Source organism: Haliotis cracherodii, unplaced genomic scaffold (assembly GCF_022045235.1).
Source record: "Haliotis cracherodii isolate W230 unplaced genomic scaffold, xgHalCrac1.p SCAF_4, whole genome shotgun sequence".
Taxonomy (NCBI): domain Eukaryota; kingdom Metazoa; phylum Mollusca; class Gastropoda; order Lepetellida; family Haliotidae; genus Haliotis; species Haliotis cracherodii.
Window position 1 is genome coordinate 56,050,904 of NW_027266297.1, and position 7,479 is coordinate 56,058,382.

General features: G+C 39.5%; 1 pseudogene; it reads left to right on the top strand.

The window, feature by feature from the left end:
* The first annotated feature begins 301 nt into the window (after nucleotides 1–301).
* Nucleotides 302–6,096, top strand: LOC139479503 (fucolectin-5-like; annotated as a pseudogene).
* Nucleotides 6,097–7,479: the final 1,383 nt, after the last annotated feature.

Genomic DNA, 7,479 nt, shown 5'->3' on the forward strand with positions numbered 1-7,479 from the left:
GTCCAAAATACCTGTAAGCGTTTAAAGGATGGTATTTACGTCACGATGAGTGATGTTAAAACAAACATCCTGAATAATTCACTCACGTTAAATGTTCGCCGCTTGGAAGGTTTCATAAACGGGACGGTTCCATTGGTCGAATTAGTAATTGATGTGCCTGGTGAAAGTGACTAGACGTGAACAAGAAGAGATTCATCTTGTCCCTTTTATTTACATGGTTCTGTCCAACACGTACACTCCTGGACAATTCATGGTAACTGTTGATGTTGGAAACATGATGTCCACAACGTTTAGTTGCTCAATGCAACTTGAAGTGATTCGTATTTGTTGTCTGATACTTACAAACGTGATTCAGTTAACAAATGCATGTATGCCGTATGTACAAGCCGGAGAGCGCCTAATGGGATCAACCTTTAAGATTTCAGAGACGTCATCTTTGTTCAACTGTGCTGCTGAATGCGTTTCATACAGGTGCTGCAAATCCTTCAATTTCGATTTAGGACGAAGAACATGTCACCTAAATGGTTTTGATGACCTCCAGTATCCGTAAGGGTTAAAAAAACCCCAGAATTCATTTATAGTTCGATCGTCAATTGGAACCAGGTAATGACATTTGGCTCGTTATTTGAGTGAAAGCAAAAATTACCAGACACTGTGACTTACACATGCATGTTTTAATGTAATAATTTTACAGTTTGACTTGATATTCCTGAGTATCATTATTCAATGTTACAGACGAAACTTGGTCCATGTCAAGGTGAGGTGAGGTGGAATTGGGTTTAACGTCGCGTCCAAGATTATTGCACTTATATAGCAACGTGCATGCACGTGTATGTGTGTGTGTGGCTGCTTGTACTAGTCCGGACTGATGCCGATTTATAGTGCTAGCTCACTGAGATACCATGCCGCAGTTTAACACGAATACCCCACTCAGACACAGTATACTGACTCCGAGCCGACCAGTCCTTGTTTTAGCCCCTTAATGCCGAGCGCCAGACAGGGTAACAACAAGTACAATCTTTTAACGTCTTTTTGTATGACGCGGCCTGGGATCGAACCCTGGACCTTCCGCTCTCCGGGCGGACGCTCTACCACAAGACCACGGAGGCGGTCTCCATGTCAAGACAACCCATGTGGATACATACAGAGATGCAACGCAAAGAGCAATGGTGATATAAGTTGTGGTATGTCTGCATTTCCATTTCAATGTGTGTTTCAGATTTCACACTAATCTAACTTAAGGCTTTTAGTTGCAATGTTAAATAATGGGTAACACACTAACGTGCACGAACAATGATGTAATCACTAAAGTTGTCTTCAATTTTACAGAAAATACTTTACAGGAAATACTTGTACACTGAGAAATAGACAATCGACATGGCCAATTTCTAGTTTACTGAGGGGCAAATAAAATGAAAATAATGATTGCGTTTCTTTGCGAATATCAATTGTCCTAGATACGTTTAGTCACTTTTCGAGAGAGAAAAAATCACATTATTCGTAAAAAAGTATTTAAATGTCGAAGTGAAAGTGCTGAAATAACACGCTCTTTAATCGGCTTCCGAAACATATGGGGGCGTGGCCAAATTTGACTGTTACGTTTGCCGCGTTTATCTCGTGATTCTTAGCCGTTATGCATGTACTATTTCTGCTATTTCTGTCAATCCTACAAACATAACAACATTGTATACATTGTTGAATGTGTGAAACGACCTTTGATCTTGACATTGTGAATACGTAATAATAACGATTAAGTATAGGTAATTAACATGTTTAGGTAATAAACAACCAGCTGCCCTCATTCCTATTCCACACAGGGATTAATCCCCTGAGTAAACACTGAAGGCATTTTCAGTGTTATTAATAAGTAAAATGGTAATATAACTTGTGATCACGGTAATCAAATGGATGAGAAGGCAGAAAAATCGACGTAATGTATTTGAAGAAAATGCGAGTTGGGTCGTTGAAATTGCGCAACGCGTCAAATACCGGGCACCCGTTTTAACCCCAGTAAGGGGAATTCCCTCAGTGGCGGACTGTTTCGTATTCGGAATGATTTCGCCTGTAGCTTTTGATCCTGTGTTATTTCCGTTTTTTTCAAATTTAATTTTGGTCAATCATTTGTGATTAATGATGCCCTAAAATATTAAAACATGTTGACTTTACTTGCCCTATAAGCTTATGAAGATGAAAAACCAATTGTTAATACTTCTAATTATTTACTCTTGAGGACATTATGGTGAAAATTGTATAATGTCACACAACACAGCATGTGTACATACATAGTGTTTGTTTGTGAATGTAAGCACACAGTTACATACTATGTCCCCACAGGGATTCCAGCTCTGAACAGGTCGCAACTAACCTTGCTTATACAACGGGGAGACCACATTGATCGGCTGGCCAGACTTGGTCATATAGTACACCGACAACACAGCAAGTCGCGTTGCAAATAATATCAATCACTGGCACACGAACACATATTTTTTTCTACATTCCACGAAAAACCGACGATTTTTGGACGCATATTGACCATCGGATTTCCGTCCAAATAACGTCGTTATTTGACTTGGAATTTACTGTAATCAAGCTCCTCCCTTTTCAAGATTGACATTATCAATCGAGCAACAGCGTCTATCGGTATTTCTATTTCTCAGATTGCATTGGTCTTCTCTCGCATGTGAGGTTCGACCAGAGACCATAAACTAGATATATTTCATGGTCTCTTATTTGACGCGGTGCGCGTAGTGCTAACTTCAATCGTTCTACGTATGCGGAGTGTATAATGCCTGGTCCAAATTTTCGTTTCTGTGCATGCACGAATTCGCGGATTGTTTACTGGATTTAGTATCGTCACTATACACCAGCGGACAGGGTTAATGTAGGCTTGCTTGTTCTACTTGATCTGTCTGCAGCATTTGATATCATTGACCACATCAAACAGTTGGATTGTTTACACCATCAGATAAGACTTGAAGGAAATGCTCTCAAATGGTTTACACCATACTTAGATGGACGGTTTCAGTCACTGGTCAATGAGGCAGCATCAGATAGTTTTGTTCTCTCTTGTGGTGTTCCCCAAGGGTCAGTTCTGGGTCCTATTCTTTTCAAACTGCACACTAAAAGTTTGGGTCAGAAGATTGCACCAGAGCCATCAAGTCGTGGATGATTGAAAACAAACTAAAATGAAACGACAACAGGACATAGGCTTTATTGATTGGTAAAGCTCGAGAAAACTACATACTAGTTGGTGAATCCAACATCGCTCTCTCAATATCAGTGTAAAAATCTTGGCGTACATATGGACAGTGGACTAACTATGGAACAACATGTATGCCATATCTCAAAGTCCTGCCTCTTTCATCTCCGCAACATTGGAAGCGTTCGGCATCTACTCACAAAAGACGCCGCACTTTGGCTAGATCTTTAGTCATATCACGGCTTGACTATTGCATCAGTCTCACAAATGCATCACAAATTCAACAGCACGTATCGTCACGAAGACATCAAAATTGACTCTAGTAACACCTGCTCTGATGTCGCTGCATTGTTACCACTCAAAGCCAGAACTGAATTCAAAATTCCTACAAATGCCACTTGGGAACAGCCCCATTATATCCTGCCGAACTACTGCCGAAATACAGGCCTTAAAGATCTATCCGTTCTAAGAATAACCATCTGTTTCAAGTCCCGGAACCCGTCTCAAAACCTTTGGTCAGAGATCTTTCCAGTTTTGCGCTTCCTCGCTATGGAACAGACTACCATCTGATCTTAAGCTGTCGACATAAGACTCATCTGAAAACACACCTTTTCAGACAACACTATCAACTCTACTCCCCTTTCATTAGCATTAATTGCTAAAACTATGTCGCGCCATGATCATGAACATTAACTTGGTGAATGGAATCTGGCTCAGTATAAATTGACATTATTATTTACTCGTTTATTATTTAATAGTGATTCAAAAACACATGCTCATTATCTAGTTGAAATCGCACAATCGATTGAATGTGGAAAGAGTTTTCGCGCTTATATTTATAGCACTTATTTGATCTAAAACGTTACAACTGCAGTAAGCTGTAAAGCGCATTTCTCATTAACTAACACAATGATGACGGTGGGAATTTTAGTCAAAATAATTAGGAAAGTACAAGACTCAGAAACGGCCTTTGTATAGAGAATGAATTATAACTTTAGCAGCCATGCAATCAAAAAATACGCAATCAACTAACATCAAGCTGAAAACTGAATTATTTGCCTGCTTGCACAACTTATCTTTGAAGAAGGAAACATGTTTATAAATATATTTAGGTTCTTCCCTCCTTCAATTGTAATGTTACCTGAGCACATGGATTCAGGATTCGAGTATTATGGCAGTAAAAATCGACATCAACGAACAGAAGATAACAACTTGGTCAATGGAAATTTGAAATTTGGGAGAAAACATCACTAGACATGATGAGTTACCATTTAAATTGTATTTCCGGTTCTCCCAGGCATTGTTTTATATGCAGAGATTAAGATTAATGGGTGTATGGTCTCGTAAACTGAGCAGGAAATATCAGATGTGCACGCAAGTAAGGATCGTTTCATGGCGTCAATAGCGGAAATCTGATCGTGGTTGCTGTTTATATAATTAACGGTGAGTTGATGCGGTCTGCGATTTGAATAAATCAATCAAACATAAGTCCAGATATACAATGAATACTTGTTATAAGCAGACATATGATGTACCGTAATAACAGGATTAACTTGCGAGCGGATTTGTTGACCCGGTATTTCCGGTGTTACTGCTCACGGTAATGTCTTAGCGTTTGGGACAATACATCAAATAGATAAAAGCGATAAAACCCATTCAATATTCATAAAAAATATCTGCCAAAAGCAGAGACGATTGAACGATTTTCCGCATGTATTTATGAATCACTATAAAATAGTGATGATACCAGCCTGTCACCGCCCCCTACTACCAGACTCCATTCCTCCACCGACACAGAGGCGCAAACAAATTTCGTCGTTTTTCTATCCAGTACCCATATACGGAAAGAAACGACGTTTTCGTGTATACAGTGTGGATTGTCTGTTCCAAATTCGATGATTTACAGGACTACGTGATACAGCTGAAATAAGAAGAAAGAAATATCATACTGTATGTTCAAAACACTCATTAGCTAAGCAATGAAACATACTATCAGCATTTACAATATTCGAAATATCTGACTCCTGGATATTTTAAATGCCTACCATTAAAAACATAGCACATGCTGAGGGTATTCTCTCTTACAGATGAGGAATTCCTGCCTAATCGTGCCAAGAGTAAGCCAACAAGCTCAAGTACCTTGCATGGATTATCCCATTCGCCTAGTGTTGCAGTGGACGGTAATGTAACACCATTGTGGTCATCTGGATCCTGTTTTGCTGTTGATTATGGTGATTTCTCACCTTGGTAGAAGGTGGACCTGTCGGACACCTACATCGTTGTGGAAGTTCGTGTCACTAGCAGACAAGACTGCTGTCGTAAGAAAACCATTGACTCATTTACACAAACCGTTGCCAAATGCATTTTGCGCTCAAACGTCGGGTAATTTTGATGAAGATTACCTTTTTTCATTTTTCTGTTCTCAAATCATAATAAAAATAACGAGGGGAACAGCTACAATGTCGGGCTACATGTCGGGCTACAATGATTCTTCCTTACTGCATTATAACTGGTAAAATTAATTTTTAATTACCTGGCTCAGTCCTTAAGCCTTGAGTGTTTAGGGTAACTATCGTTAGATCCTGATGATATTTTGAGACCTTCTGATAACTCTGTTAACAAAATTTAACACCATTATGGCTTCAGCTGAACGACTTCACGACTTTGCTCTGGACTTGTACCACGACGACCCACTTCACTATCTCAGTGCCATTCCCCAACTGTGTTACATGTACAATGGAGCCGTCACAGAGCCTGGCAAAACTGTTGTCATACAGTGTACTTCACGCGTGACTGGACGCTACCTGAGACTAAGTGGAAAGAAAACCAAAAACATGCACGATGTTTTGCAATTTTGTGAGGTCCAGGTGTTTGGTTACAAGGTGATAGCCTGGTAAGTCTGCGTGGACACATGACATGAACACGACGATATTTGACCTGCAGGAAGCAGAGACATGTTCTCTTCCTGATGTGTTTGATATTTAATTTGTATTGATACTGTAAATATCAAAATTAACTACATACAAAATAAGCCTAGGCAAGCCATAGGATACTCATGGATGTACTTCCTCGTTACATTTACATGCGTGTGGATTATACGTTCACATCACATCCACCTTTGTTAGTATACCTCTACGAAAGTGAGTTTGGTGAACGCCTCTGTGAGCATGATTTGCTAGTACCATTTGCACGGACATTTGCGTTTAAAAGGTTTTACATACAGACACATTAGGCCAATGGAATAATCTACCACAGTGGATAGTTCTTCAATATCTACTTTCAAAGCGTCGCCCCAGAGCAGTTTGTATCACCACATGTATACTATAATTGCGGTAAGAGATACCAGTATACAAACATACGACACAGCAGACTGAGACATAATTGTAGCACACTGAATTTCGACCTGTTGAGTGTTAACGTAGCTGATACTATTTCCTGTAAAATGCGGCGCCGCATTTTATGAAAATTCCTTCCATTTCTTTTTCGAATCCACTTAATATGGTGAATTTTGGAGGTCCTATGAGGACACAAAACGCCACAGTATTCTATAGGCAGTTTTATTTTGACTAGTATGACCTGTATACTTATTAAACTTTACATGTTCTAACCGTTACGTGTCTACATGCTAATAAAAACTACAAAACCCTTTCCATAATCTGACAGAAGCAGAATCCATTGTCGGATTCCGACTATGTCATTCTCAAGGCTGAGTTTAATGTTCGAGAAATGATGAACTAATCCTGCCCCACCCAAGGCACCCGTCACAAACACATGCAAAGGCAATTCAGTCGTTCTCACGGGATCCACATGTCTATAATAAGACGTTTTGAAAGCTTTTTGAGGCCTTGAATGTTGTAAACCAGATCAAACAACTTCTGAGCAAGAATTCTAAGATGCTCTTTGAAATCATGGTAAAAAGAGCATGCGTAATGCACAATTGTAAAAAGTTGTGAAATGAAGAAACCAAGGCTGGAGCTGCTGGATTATTATTCGACATTGAGGGAATGCTGACCATTAGAAAGATGATCACGTTATCCCTGTTGCCATACAGTCTGGTGGTTAGTCTTCTGTTTGACATAGAGGGAATGTTGACCATTTGAAAGATGAAAGATGTGGTTAGTCTTTGGCTCTCTGAATCTTTCTGGATACATGTAAGTCTAAATATGATACAGGTAAGGCTGTTTCACTGTTTTCACCTCTAATATTTCTGTTTGACTATTATTGAACGACATGAAATCCCCTACATACCTAAAGCTTAAGTTAAACGTCGAAAAGTTTCC